General features: G+C 37.7%; 2 long non-coding RNA genes across 2 annotated transcripts in view; one reads left to right on the forward strand and one right to left on the reverse strand.

Moving 5' to 3' along the window:
- LOC112649964 (uncharacterized) overlaps positions 1-15,820 on the reverse strand; it is a 133,157-nt gene that overhangs the window by 89,193 nt on the left and 28,144 nt on the right. The gene's annotated exons all lie outside the window — the stretch shown is intronic.
- LOC118350265 (uncharacterized) overlaps positions 1-15,820 on the forward strand; it is a 38,761-nt gene that overhangs the window by 4,449 nt on the left and 18,492 nt on the right. The window contains exon 2 of the long non-coding RNA XR_004803724.2: positions 4,074-4,303. This is a non-coding gene — a long non-coding RNA (uncharacterized LOC118350265). The remainder of the gene's footprint in view (positions 1-4,073; positions 4,304-15,820) is intronic.

The raw sequence follows: 15,820 nt of genomic DNA on the forward strand, positions 1-15,820 counted from the left end.
CATACCACTATTTTCTGAGGAAAAGAGAAAACCTCTAAGGCTGGCTTCCAGGAAAATTAGTCTTTGTCCCACTCTATGGGCTGAATTGTGTCCTCTTCAAATTGATATGCTGAAGTCACAATTTCCCACTAGCTCAGTATGTAACTGTATTTGGAAATAGGAACTTATTTAAAGAGGTGATTCAGTTAAAATGAAGTCATTAGGGAGGGCCTCAAATCAATAGGACTGGTGTCCTCATAAGAAGACGACATTAGGAGACAGAACCTCATGGAAGGAAGACCATATGGAGACCCCAATAGGAGAAGATGTCCATCTCCTTAGCCAAGGAGAGTAGCAGCCTTGAGAGAAACCAGCCCTGCCAACACCTTGACCTCAGACTTCTAAACTCCATAATTTTGAGAAAATGAACTTCCTTTGTTCAAACCATCCAGTCTATGGTACTTTATTATGGCAGCCCTAGTCAACAAGCATTCAGAATTCTGAAGCAAATGTTTTGAGGGTCACTTTGATTCAACTAGCTGAGGCTGTGTGCCACCCCTGACCATTGCGACCAACAGCAGTAGGTAATGATGTCACTTGAGTCACCCAGGGTTTGCCCCTGGATCTGGGAATGGGGAGGAGCTCTTCTCCAACCAAACCCTGGGGCTGAAGTTTGGGTGGGAGGATTCTTCTGTAGCAAGTCTATAGGAATGGGCTCACCCTTTGTACCTACAACATTCAGAAAAATAGAGAATGCAACTCCCAGGATGGTGTTCTGTTCAAAGTCACGAAGATACGATGTTTAATCAGGCGAATTCTCCTACCATCACTGGAGATCTCTGTGTGGTTCATGAGTTCACTTCCTTGAGCCAACTGTGTGCTCCTGAAGCCTGCAACTATTTTTAAAATGTAACCTCTCCTTCAATATAGCTATCCTTTACTCACAGTCTTATTTTAATCCAGGTATTTTGGGTTCTCTTACCACAGCCTGAATTTACAGCTCAGGACCAATAGTAAAAGAGGACTCACTCATTTACTACATTTGTCCCCCTGGCAAAAGCCCATTGAGAGGATTTTACTGAAGAAGGAAATGGAGATCATACACTGCACATCATATAACAAATAATTTAGGCATACCTGGGTGGCTCAGTGGTTGAGCATCTGCCTTTGGCTTGGGGCGTGATCCTGGGGTCCTGGGATCAAGTTCCGCATCAGGTTCCCTGCAGGGAGCCTGCTTCTCCCTCTGCCTGTGTCTCTGCCTCTCTCTGTGTCTCTCATGAATAAATGAATAAAATCTTTGAAAAAAAAAACCAGTTTAATAAAACTCCTTACTGAAGATGAGCCAGCACCCTGCTCCTTTTCTGACCTCTCCATGTCCTCCACACCAGCGCGTGACTGCTTCAGGGCCTGGTCTGCATGGCTGCTACTGCTCAGAGTCTCTTCCTTGGAAGTCTACATGGCTACCATCCTCCCTCAGGCTTTTTGCTCAAACCCCATCTCATCTGTGAGGGCTCCTTTGCCATAGTGCTCTCTCTCTCTCTCTCTCTCTCTCTCTCAGTCTTACTTAATTTTGCAGCATTGTACTTGTCCTATATATTTCCTTGCTTCTAGGTCCATTATCTGCCTCCCTCCTTCAGAAGCTTCACAAGGGTGGGAAATTTTGTGTGTTCTATTTCCTGCTATATCTTTCATGATTTAAAATGCTGTCTGGAAAATAAGTCATGCAGTGAATTTTTGTTTAATGAACTCATGTGTTTTTCTCTTCAATAGCCAGTCACTGGGTCTTTTGCCACTGACACCTCCCCTACATGCCTCTTAACCCCAATGTCTACCGAGATAGAATTGCCTTAGAAGGCAGTAAGATGGTATGAAATATATGTGTGTATTTATGTATATTACAATACATGTATTACATTATATTATGTCTGTATTACACATATAGCTGGCCCTTGAACCATGTGGGGGTTAGGGGCATGAGCCCTCCATGCAGTTCAAAAATCCACATACAACTTTTGATTCCCTCAGAATTTAACTACCAATAGCCTACTGCTGAACAGAAGCCTTCCTGACAACATAAACAGTCAACTAACAGGGTTTATATGTTATATTATATACAATATTCTTACCATAAAGTAAGCTAGAGAAAATAGTAGGAAAATCACAATGAAGAAAAAATACATGTATAGCAATGTACTGTATTTATTTTTAAAAAATCAGTGTATAAGTGGACCTGCTCAGTTCAAAGCCTTGTTCTTCAATGTCAACTGCATATGTATGTCCATGTATATGTATATGTTCATTCAGATACACTTGTTCTGTGATACTGTCCCTCTGTCTTGATTGCTTGAATCACCTGCCCGCCAGCGGGAAAAAAACCACATGATCTTTCCAGGCTGAATCCAAGTTTCCCACTTGGTGACCCAATGAAGCTATTTCTCTCCCAGTGAATAGTGTAAAGATAAGAACCCAATGTTTCCTCATGTCTCCTTCAGTTGCTGATCAAAGAGAAGTCATAGCCATCAAATGATCACATTGAGGTGTTTTCTTTTTTTCAGCAGAATGTTTGTATCACTCTGAGATTTGTTTTATACTTTGAATTCATTTGCTTTCCTGAACCTTTAAAAAAATGACAGTACATTTCCCTTTGCCTTTTATATAAGACTCAATTTTTTTTTAACATGGTCATAAGGCTCCCATAATCTGAACCCCATCTATGTGATTACTTTCCCTTTCTCTCTTTCTTTCTCTCTTTCTCTCTCCCTCCCTCTTTCTTTCTTTCTTTCTTTCTTTCTTTCTTTCTTTCTTTCTTTCTTTCTCTCTTTCTTTCTTTCTTTCTTTCTTTCTTTCTTCTTCCTTTTTTGCCATACACTCTAGCTTCTTTCTTCCTCAAGCTTCCCACGCTCCCTCTCAGAACACACCACAGAATTTGAAGGTGAGGTTGAGCAGTTATGCTTGTCTTAATGTTTAAAGTCCAAATCCTTGAGCTGCCCCGCACAGCACCAATACTCCTCTACCTCTAAGGCATAAAAAGGGGCTGACACAGAATTAGCTTCATGAAAATCAATTGGGGTTCATTAGGTATAGGGAGAAGATGGAAAAATCATGAATTTTATGACATTCTTCTGGTACTCAGGCCAGATTCTCTGGTTGATGGAAATAGGGAGTAGGTAATTTCCATAAGCATGAGGATGCACAGCAAGCTTTTCCTGACCCGACAGAGTCTTTTAAGTGTGGGACAGTCATGGTTTCACCAGTTACTATCCCATCATCATAGAAGAAGAAAGCCAGCATTAGAAGTACTAGTACCTATAAGAATCTTTTTCTATGTTCTTGGCTCTCAAAGGCAGCTCAGCACTTTTTTGCCATATGCAGGCCCCCCCCCCCCCCCCCACCGTGCTCAAGATTGCAGCTGCTCCTCTTATGCTATCAGGGGAGCCAGGGTTACTAGGCAGAGGAGAATTCTGTGACACACAGGTCTTTTCATATGCACTTTGCTTTGGCTCTGATGCTTACCCTGTGCTTGTTAACCTTTCCATAGGCCTCTAAACTCCATGAACACAGTGATAATGTTTATCTCGTTCACAACTCTATCTCCAGTGGCTAACATAATACCTTGCACATCATAGCACATAGTAATTATTCCTTACACTTATAAATGAATCTTTTATAGAACAAAATTTATACAATGAATAAAACTGATAAAAGGAAGAAAATTTGACACATGGCTTTCCAAAGTTATGTACATGTAAGGCATTTTAACTACCGTAGTCAGATATCATGACAGAAATCACAGAGGATATGCACATTTCCACTTGTGATAAACCACTGGTATGATATAGATAGGATTGGAAATCATACACTAAATTAAAATAACTATTTCTTAAGCATATGCAATTTGTTGTCACTTCAGTCAAAATTTCCCTACTTATTATAACACCCAATATTTAGTTCTTCTACTAAAGACACTAAAGTTCATTAAGGTTAAGGACTTTGACCAAACTGACACTGCTGGTTGGGTGCCTCAGTTGGTACTTCAGTATAGTGTACTCTTCCTGGCAAAAAGTCAGTAGCTTCTGTTTATATTTCCACAACAGGGTAACTGCTGTGGCCATCCCAGGGGCTGTACTGGGATTCAGAAGATCCTGGAGGACAGTTCATAAGATGTTTTAGATAGCTCCATGATCTGAAATCTCACAAGGGCTAATGTAGCCAGAGCAGAGGGCGTTTTGGCTACAGACTGAAAAGGAAGAAAGAAGAAAGACTCAAGAGAAAATGGGAGGAGGTTTATGGGAGTGGCTGCCATCACCCAGGACATCTGTTTTCTGTAAGTGCCGGGGTAACACAGAACAGCTTCGGAAAATGTAGTTAGACCTGGGGTACAAGAACAATGGGAGCTTTCTATGTCAGATGACATGCCAGTATTCTAAATGAAAGAACTGATCTCTTAAATAGGATCCCTTCCTTTTTTAAACTTCTTTTACTTGACAGGGTTTCACTTCCAATCTCATTTGTGGTGATGCTAGGACCAACCTTTCAGAGAAGCTGTAAGGGAGATCTGTGTTTTGGTTTACATACCTGGAGGATGGGTTATGTAAGACTTATTTTTTACCAGAGCAGCTAGAACTACCCCCTCGTTCCTTCTCAATCCTTCCCAAGTAAATAGGACTCAAAAGCAGGATCAGAGACAAGGAGCAAGAACAGGTCTCCATAAGAACATAAGAAACTATAGACTCATGTGAATTGAGAGTTAAGTGTGGAGACCTGGAAGGGTCCAGGACACTGAGACAGGTTGAGGCCATTGAGGCTGCAGCTCAAGTAGACAGGCTTAGCTGCTGAAGTTCTCATAGTCATTCATTCATTCATTCATTCACTCATTCATTCATTTTATATTTCAAATACACAATGGAGAAAGGGAAAAGAATACTCAATAAATAGAAAGAGGAAGTATAGATCATTAGAGGTGTGAGGGTGAGAAAGAAGAATTGAATAGTAGTTTTGGGGGGGGCCATACAGTGAAGTAAAAGTCCTCAAGTTTGTTTTAGGCAGTCACATGAGTGAAGAGACTGAGGATCTAGGAGTGATTAATAAAACAATGCCTGGATGATGTGATAAGACTCTATACCCAGATGGAGGAGTTGGGTTTGACAAGCTATAGGATACTTCTTCCTTTGAGACAGAGGGAGGAGATACTACTGTTTAACTCTTTCAGGAGGTCCTGTTCCAGAAAATCCAAGGTTTGCTGTTTATTAAATAACCTAAAACACCAATTAGCTTCATATATTGTCATGGATCAATGATTAAAAGTTATTATGGAATGGGTAAATTATAAATCATCTAATGCTTCAACAATATTTACTTATTATTAAGATTTTGGGGTATAAAATCTTACAAAAATACCCAGTTTCCACCCTCAGTGGACTAACAGAGTAATGGTGACAGGTAAGTAAATAGATCTTTATGAAGGTGCTTAACACAATGATGAAGCATGCATTGGGTATTATAGGTACCCCGAGGAGAGTGTATCCTTCAGTGGCTGGATATATATTCATGTATGTATTTGGGTATACATGTTAATATCAGAAAAGAAGTTTTGGAAGTAATGTGGTGTGAGGTAAACACATTTTAAAACTTTTACAACTTACTTAAAAAATTCACATGAGTATAATACATGTGCACTATAGAAAAGAAATTAAATAAACCAGAATTAAAAGAAAAAGAATCCTTTTATCCAAAATACAGTATCACTAAAGAGTACTGGACTTAGTGTCAGATTTTGATGTGTGTGTGTGTGTGTGTGTGTTTGTGAAAGACAGACAGACAGACACTTTGGACAAACTTTATCACATCTCTGAGTATCAGTTTCCTCATCTGAAAAATGAAGATGTTGGCTTCCAAGGCTGCTTAATCTCTGACAGCCTCTAAATCCAAGAATCTAAATCCAAATTAATATAGCACTGAGAGTATAAGTGATTTCTAATTGCTGAAGTATGAAAATTTTAAATAGGAAGACAAAACGGTCTACATAATTAGCTCTGACATATCTCCCTTTATGACAAAGGTCAGTCATTTCAATTTCCTCTGTCTTGCTTGCTCTGTCCCCAAAATGGGGATCACACTCTTGATACCTGCCTTTTTTTTTTCATGAATCTTTTGTCCAGATTAATAAGGACCTTATTTCCCTGAAGGAAATAGCTCACATGTTGGAGGTACATTAATTCTTTTAGGCCATTAGGGCACCATTTACTTAATTTGATTTCAAAGTGGCAGACATGTACCCTATTTTCCTTAGCAAGCTCATGACTTGCTTCAGTTTGAAATGCAGGAATGCTATTTAGAAGAAAGAGTATCAATAATCACAGAATCTCTAAAGAGATGCAGTTATGTTTTCATTTCCAGGTGTTTTTTCTCTTTAAAATATCATGCAGTTATTTACAACAGGCATTTAATTTCCCTTCACGTATCATTTACCAGATGGGAGACAGAGCTCAAGGTGGGAAAATTGTGAGATTTTATAAAATTAATTCTCAGAAGGACTGCTTTAGACTCATCTGAGGATATTAGAATCTTTATTAGGAGATACACAACAGGGGCACCTAGATGGCTCAGTGGTTGAACGTCTGCCTTTGGCTCAGGGTATGATCTCGGGGTCCTGGGATCAAGTCTCGCATCAGGCTCCCCACAGGGAGCCTGCTACTCCCTCTACCTATGTCTCTAGTTCTCTTTCTGTGTCTCTCATGAATAAATAAATAAAATCTTTAAAAAAGTAGATACCCAACATAACTCAAACACCTTTGCTACCAACCTGTTCTTCACTAGCAAGAAGGTGGCAGTTGGTCACTGCAATGTAAATATGCCATTTGGAGCTACAACATTTGCTGAATGAATTCAAGTCAAAGAACATCAGTTTAGTGCAAACTACCAGCAAGGCGCTGTGTTAAAGGATATGAAGATTCCCTAAAAAGGTCTACAATTTAGAAGGATGGAAATCTGCAATGTCTCCCTAACTTCAAGAGGGGTCTAATTAGTGGTTCAAAGAGCTGTGGGAATTCAGAGCAGAGGCAGAAATGATAGAAAAACAGCACCTTTTTGGTGAGTCTTCGCTCTACTGAAATAAAATATTCCCATTCAAGTATGAAGAGGGGAAAAGTCTGTCTTGAATTTTTCTCCCACAGCTTGAAAGAAGGAGACCTTAACTGTTGACAGACACCATGCCTACATTTACCTCCCCAGACAGAGTCAAAGAGACAGATTGTATTGTTACTGGAATTACTGCAGACTGTGGCACTGATGAATCACTGCTTGCTTCCTTTCAAGGTTTAACTTCTCCAACTAGTGTCCCATTCATGACTACAAGATCTAGAGGAGAAGTGAAATCTCTAGGTGCTTTCCAATTTGGACACAGACACTTGTGCGGAAATAGCAATTTTCCCTTCCTTCTCCTTTGCCCTGCTTGACATGTTAGCCTCATTTTAGAGTGGAAGGAGAATGGATGCTAAAATGGAGAACTGGACCATTTAAAGTCTTAGAAGACTATGACTGCCCCTTCTGTTTTTCTGAAGCAATCTTACAAAGTAAATAACTAAAATGCTTGGAAAAAAAAGTAAGAAAAATATTTTAAAAATTGCTAAGAAGTAGAGTAAGTATGTTATGTGTCAGATAATGCCATTTGATTTTCCAAAGTAGTTTTATATAGTTACAAGGCTAGTGGTATAGTGTAAAATTTCTGTTCCGCATCCTTGCCAACATTGGGTAATATCTGACCTTTAAATTTTTAGTAATCAGTTGTGTGTAAAATGGTTTCCTAGTATGGTTTAATTTGCATTCTTCTGATTATAAATGAGATTAAGCATCTTTTCGCATGCTTATTTCCCTCTCCAATTATGGGCTTGCATTTTTTTTTTTTAGCTTTTTTATCTTGTCGATGAGTAGGAATTCTTTCTGTGCTTATGATTCTAATTCTTTATGTATTATATGTATTGCTAGTTTCCTCTTATAATTTGTGGTTTATCTTTTCACTTTTTTTTATAATGAGTGTTGATAAACTAGAATTCTAAATTTAATGAGGTTAATCAATTTTATTTCCTGTATTTTGGGTTTATTGTATCTTGTATTAAAAAACACTTTCTTGTCCCAAGATCATAAAGATATTCTTGTATATTGTCTTATTAGAAGTTATCAAGAATTGAAAATTTTGTGTAAGGCCACTCTTTCACTGAGATGTGCTTGGGATTGGGTCAGAATAATGATAGTTAAGAGTTGGAGGAAAAAGCAGGAGGAGGATTTTGAGGCAATAGTTTCAAAGAATCTTAGAGTGTAAACTATTGATACTTTCCTTCTAAGAATTGTTTGGTCATTGGGAAAATTCTTGTAATAAACTACCGAACCACTCGGGTAAGAAAGAGTGAAGAAATGCTATGAAGACAATGGAATAGCACAGTCGTATTAATAATGTCAATAGGTGTGATTTTAGTTCTCACTGTCTAGGCTCAGTATGGAGGTCGAAGGTTTCACTCCTAAATATATTTCTGTTCTGGGCTGTCTATTTTGTTCCTTTGGTTATTTGTCTGTGCTTGCTCCAATACCATCCTTTCTTAAAAAGTATTCTATAAGTCACAATATCTGGTAAGTTAAGGGCCTTTCATCTTGGTTGTTTTTTTTATTTATTTTTATCAGTTTCTTCAGTAGTCATGACTCTTTCCATAACAATTTAGAATTAGCTTCCCAAACTCCTTACACATATACAAATGTATGTATGTGGAATTTGTCATAATTCTGATTACATTTGTAGTGAGATACTGATAAATTGTGGCAGAAATGATTACAATATTTAGTTTTCTACATACATTACAGTTAGGTGTAAAGAAAAATTTTGCTTCTTTCTATGGATCACTCAGAATTTTATCTGACTACTAAAATTGGGTATTATTTACTATATATATTCAGTCTATGAAAGAATACTACTTAAGGGCAGATAATACAATTTATCTTATTCTACTTTTAGACTGTGGACATAAGAAATTATATGTCTCATCTTCTTTAATATAGAAACAGAAAACCATGAGATCCATAAGCTTGAATTTAACTCTAGCTCTTAAAAATCATGCTGTAGCCAGAGACCCTAGGTCTTCAATTAGTAATGGTCAGCAAAGAATTTGGGCAGGATAAGAAACTGGTGACTCAGGGTTCATGATGAGACAAGGCTCTGAACTATGAAAGCAGTTGGAACTGGACAGAGAAAGATGAAGCTAAGAATGTTTGTCTTAGATATACCACAAGTATTAAGGGTGTTAAGAATCAGAATGAAAGCCTTTTAGTGTCAGATTTATGGTTCTTATCAGAAATTCCTGAAGCTAGGTATAAAAAATTCACTTGTACAGAAGAGGTGTGAATTTCCATTATTACTCGGAGAATTCCATTATTACTCGGAGAATATCAGAATCCTTGTTTCTGTGTTTTTCTTAAAGCATGTTTATAATAATTGGCTTTAACAGCGTCATTAAAAAATGAACTGGAAATTAAATGCCACTCTCTTGAACAACCAATAAATTAAGGAAGAAATCACAAGGGGTATTAGAAAAATATCTTGAGAGAAATAAGAATGAAAACACAATATACTGAATTATATTATATACAGCAAAAGCAGTACTAATTGTAAGTTCATAGCAATAAATGCCTACATTAAAAATGAAGAAAGACCTCAAATCAGTAACCTATGTTTCTGCCTCAAAGAACTAGAAAGAGGAGGACAAACTATGCCCCGAATTAGCAGAAGAAACAAAATAACAAAGATTGGAGCAGAAATAAATTAAATAAAACCCAGAAAACCATAAAAAATCAATAAAATTAAGAGTGAGATTTTTAAAAAGATTAATAAGTTTGCAAACCCATATCTCAACTAACTACGGAAAAAAGAGAAAAGGCCCAAATCAATAAAATCAGATATGAAAGAAGAGAATTTACAACTAATGCCAAAGAGATAAAAAAAAGCTCATATTAGATAACTATAAACAATTATATGTCAACAATATAGAAGAAATAAACAAATTCTTGGTAACATACAACCTGCCAAAACTAAGTCATGACGAAATGGCAAATCTGAACAGATGTATAGCCAGTGTGAAGACTGAAGCTATAATAAAACATCTCCTAACAAGGAAAAGCCAGATTACATGGCTCTGCTAGTAAATTTTACCAAATACTTAATGAAAGATTAGTAGCATCAATTCTCCTCAAACTCTTTCAAAAAATTGAATAAGAGGAAACACTTTCAAACTCATTTCATGAGGCCAGCATTAGCCTGATACCAAAGCCAGTAAGGATATTACAAGAAAAGAAAACAAAGGCCAATAATAATGCTGAATATAGATGTAAAAATCCTCATAAAGTACTAAAAAACTGACTTCCACAGCACATAAAAAGAATCATATACCATGAGCAAGTGGGATTCATCCCAGGGATGTAAGGATAGTTCAACATACAAAAATCAATGATATAGGGATCCCTGGGTGGCGCAGCGGTTTGGCGCCTGCCTTTGGCCCAGGGCGCGATCCTGGAGACCCAGGATCGAATCCCACATCGGGCTCCCGGTGCATGGAGCCTGCTTCTCCCTCTGCCTGTGTCTCTGCCTCTCTCTCTCTCTCTCTGTGACTATCATGAATAAATAAATAAAATCTTAAAAAAAAAAAATCAATGATATACTACATTCATAGAATTGAGTCTAAAAATCACATGATCATCTCAACAGATACAGTAAAACATTTGACAAAATTCAATACCATTTCATGTTAAAAACTCTCCACAAACTAGGAATAGAAGGAAAGTACTTCAAAATAGTGAAGACCAAATGAATATAAAAAAAACTACAGCTAATATTCTTAATAGTGAAAAACTGAAAACTTTTTCTCCAAGATCAGAAACAAGTAAGAATGCCTACATTAACCACTTCTGTTCAATATAGTACTCAAAGTCCCAGCCAGAGCAGGGAGTTAAGAAAAAAAGAAATAAAAGGTATTGAAATTAGACAAGAAAAAGTGTTCCTGTTAACAGATGATATGATCTTATACATAGAAAACCCTAAAGACTCTATCACAAAACTGATTAAACTAATAAACAGATCCAGTAAAGCTGCAGAATATAATATCATCATACAGACTTTAGTCATATTTCTGTACACTAACAATGAACTATTTGAAAAGGAAAGGAGGAAAACAATCCCATTTACAGTGCACCAGAAAGAATTAAAGTACTTGGGGATAAACATAACTATGGAGTGTGAAAGACTTGTATACTAAAAACTATGAAACATTATTTAAAGAAATTAGAAAAGATACAAATGTAAAGATACCCATGTTCATGGATTAGAGGACTCCATATGGTTATATATGCACATATTACCCAAAGCAATCAACAGATTCAGTGTAATGTCTACCAAAATCCTGGCAGCATTTAAAAAACAGAAAGAGAAATAACAATTTTACAATTCATATTGAACCACAAAAGACAACAAATAATTGAGAAAGAACAATAAAGCTGGAGGCATCACACTTCCTGATTTAAAATATATTACAAAGCTGCAGTAATCAAAACAATATGGCACTGGCATAAAGTCACATACACCAATGGAACAGAATAGAAAACTCAGAAGTAGACCCATACATAGTCAACTGACTTTTGACAAGGGTGCCAAGAATACATGAAGAAAGGATAGTCTTTTCAACAAATTGTATTGGGGAAACTGTATATCCTCATGCAAAAGACTAAAACTGTACACTTATCTTATACCATACACAAAAAATTAACTTAAATGAATTAAAGACTTAAGTAGAAGACCTGAAACTATAAAACCTCTAGAAGAAAATACAGGGGAAAGCCTTCATGATGCTGGTCTTGGCAATGATCTCATGGATATGGCACCAAAAGCACAGGTAACAAAAGCAAGTAGGGCTGCTTCAAACTAAAAGCTTCTGTATAGCAAAGGACAGAATAAAATATGTGAAAAGGCAACCTACAGAAGGGGAGAACATCTTTGCTAACCATATATCTGATAAAGGGTTAATGTCCAAAATACATAAGGAACTCCTATAACTCAACAGCAAACAAACAAAAAAGCAAAACAAAACAAAAAGCCCCCTAATAATTCCATGAAAAATTGGGATAAGGACTTGAATAGACATTTTTCTAAAGAAGAGATAGAAATAGTCTACAGGCTTTTTTTAGATTTTATTAATTAATGTATTTATTTAGAGACTGAGTGGGGGGAGTGGCAGAAAAAGAGGGGGAGAGAATCCCAAACAGACTCCGTGCTGAATGCAGAGCCTGATATAAGACTCAGTCCCATGACTCTGAGATGATGACCTGAGCTGAAATCAAGAGTCAGATGCTTAACTGACTGAGCCACCCAGGTGCCCTGACAACAATGTTTAACATCACCAATCAATAAGGAAATGTGAATCAAAACCACAATATGATACCAAATTGTATTCATTAAGGTGGCCACTAGGAAAACATAGAAAATAACAAGTGTTGGCAAAGATGTCAAGAAATTGGAATCCTGTGTACTGTTGATGGGAATGTAAATTGATAGAGCTGCTATGACGAACTGTGTGGAGGTTTCCTCGAAAAAATAAAAAATAGGCTTTCCAAATGATCAAGCAATCACACTTCTAGGTCTATATTCAAAAGAACTGAAAACAGGATCTTGAAGGGAAATTTGCATATATGTTGTCTTTAGCATTATTCACAGTAACTAAGATGTGGAAGCCACCTAAACATGCATCGAGAGATGAATGGTTCAAGACAATGTGTATGTGCACACAGTGGACTATTATTCAGCCTTAAATAAAAAGGAAATCCTGTCGTATTTTATAACACAAATGAACTTTGGGGGACATTTACCCAGTGAAACAAGGAAGTCACAAAAAGGTAAATACTAAATCATCCTATTTATATAAGGTATCCAAAGTATTCAGTCTTAGAACCAGGAAGTAGAATGGTGGTTGTCAAGGAAAGGGGGGAAGGGAGAAAAGTTGAGCTATATAATGGGTATAGAGCTTTATTTTGCAAGATAAAAAAATTGAACTCTCATTTAATTCAGCAATTATAAGCTCTTTGTGTCAACTGGTGAGAATGTTCAGAATAGTGGCTTATACTGGGTGTAGGATAAATGCTCAATCTTAGTTCAACTAAACAATGCACACTGCCAAAAGGGAAGAAGTTTATTTACAAATCTGTAGAGTAGAGCAGTGTTTCTCAGCACTTAAAAATGCATTGCCAGGGCGCCTGGGTGGCTCAGTTAAGTGTCTGCCTTCAGCTCAGGTCATGATGTCAGGGTCCTGGGATTGAGCCCCATGTTGGGTTTCCTGCTCAGGGGGGAGCCTGCTTCTCCCTCTCCCTCTGCAGCTCCCCCTGCTTGTGCTCTCTTTTTCTTTAACAGATAAATAAAATCTAAAAATAAATAAATAAATAAATAAATAAATAAATAAATAAATAATAACAAAAATGCATGTTGTTTTCAGCCAAGCCCAAAATATCTCCCTGTCTTTTGATATTATTTGGAATTTAAAACTAAATGATAGAGCATGAATAAAAATGTGTGCCCATCCCTCACTGATTGTGAAACACTCCTCAAGTAATTACATTCTCAGGCTTGGAAATGCTGCTGGAATCTAAAGCAAAGATGAGAATAAAGACTCAGATGCTTGTCATTTTCCTCTTTTTAATCCATGGCAGGCATGGACCATGTCACTTTCTTTTCCAGTGAGCCCAGACACAGTATCTGAACTCTTCTCAACACTACCTTCTACACAGCTACATTTTTTTTTTTTTTTTTTTTGGCAGCTACATTGATAATATTGAATTGAGGTTGGCCTGTAAGGTGAGATCAATTTTCTTTAATTTTTTTTTATTGGAGTTCAATTTGCCAACATATAGTATAACACCCAGTGCTCATCCGGTCAAGTGCCCCCCTCAGTGCCCGTCACCCAGTCACCCCATCCCCCGCCCAGCTCCCCTTCCACTTCTTCTTGTTCTTTTCCCAGAGTTAGGAGTCTCTCATATCCTGTCACCCTCACTGATATTTCCCACTCATTTTCTCTCCTTCCCCTTTATTCCCTTTCACTATTTTTTATATTCCCCAAATGAATGAGACCATATATGTTTGTCCTTCTCCGATTGACTTACTTCACTCAGTATAATACCCTCCAGGTCCATCCACGTCGAAGCAAATGGTGAGTATTTGTCGTTTCTAATGGCTGAGGAATATTCCATTGTATACATAGACCACATCTTCTTTATCCATTCATCTTTCGATGGACACTGAGGCTCCTTCCGCAGTTTGGCTATTGTGGACATTGCTGCTATAAACATCGGGGTGCAGATGTCCCGGCATTTCATTGCATCTGCATCTTTGGGGTAAATCCCCAGCAGTGCAATTGCTGGGTCGTAGGGCAGGTCTATTTTTAACTCTTTGAGGAACCTCCACACAGTTTTCCAGAGTGACTGTACCAGTTCACATTCCCACCAATAGTGCAAAGAGGGTTCCCCTTTCTCCACATCCTCTCCAACATTGGTTGTTTCCTGTCTAGTTAATTTTCACCATTCGCACTGGTGTGAGGTGGTGTCTCATTGTGGTTTTGATGAGATCAACTTTCCATTCTTAGTTTAGGGTGTAATTTCCAGGTACCTGAATTTACATGTAAGGGTCTGTCAATCAAAATAATGAGCATACCAATGTAACACATAGCACACTCAGACTCTGAATGAAGGAGCTACTCCTCACTTCACTGCATCTCCTGTAAACTCTTAAAAGTGTACCTGGTCCAAGCATCTGCATATAGGAGAACATGGACATTCTAGACATTGGAAATACCTTTTTTTAAAAGATTTTATTTATTTATTTATTCATTCATTTATTCATTTATTCATGAGAGACAGACATAGGCAGAGGGAGAAGCAGGCTCCTCGCAGGGAGCCTGATGCAGAACTCTATCCCAGGACCTCGGGATCACGACCTGAGCCGAAGGCAGATGCTTAACCACTAAGCCACCCAAGCATCCCAGAAATGTGTTGAAAAGATAATAGAACTGTATTTGGATGATATACACACAATAATGTGAAGTCTTTAACATTTACCATATAGATCCATATATGATAACATTTAAAGAATATACAAGGGAATCTGCTTTCAGCCTCTGTCTCCCAGGATGGCACGGCAGTTACTGAATCCAATGGGCAGGCTGTGGAACAGTGTCCACGAGCATGTGTTCCGCAGTACCATAGCCAAATATACTGCACATCTGCTTCTTACTCCAGGGCTGAAAAGTTTTTTGTTTTTATCTTTCCTAGGAAGATGCACTTTTACCTTTCACATCCAAGAATGCTTTGTCTGTGGACTAACACTAGCATCTTTCTGATCTGTATTAAATAGCAAGGTCTTTACAAGTCATTGAGCTGGGTCTGTGTACATGTGGAGGTGGGTTGGAGGTGGCATTAGGCTGAGAAGGGAGAAAATAACCCATTAAAATTTATTCTTTTAATTCAACAAATGTTATTGGGAAACCACTACATGTCAGGCACTTTCTGGATTCTAGGAATAAGGGTAGAAAGAAAACAAAGTTACTGACTGTCCTCCATCTTCTTGATATTTTTGTTTGAGGAGAGAAGGATGAACAAATAAGTAAAATCTACTGTGTGTTTATGGGAAATGAGTGTTACTTAGAAAAACAAAGCAGTGCAAGGGGATAGGTTATAGCCAGGTAGGGGTGATTATTTGTTCTGGAAAGGTCCTCGAGTATGTCAGTGATGACATTTGAGCTGAGGACTGGAGGGAGTGAGGGTGGAAGCC

Source organism: Canis lupus, chromosome 11 (assembly GCF_003254725.2).
Source record: "Canis lupus dingo isolate Sandy chromosome 11, ASM325472v2, whole genome shotgun sequence".
Lineage (NCBI taxonomy): Eukaryota > Metazoa > Chordata > Mammalia > Carnivora > Canidae > Canis > Canis lupus.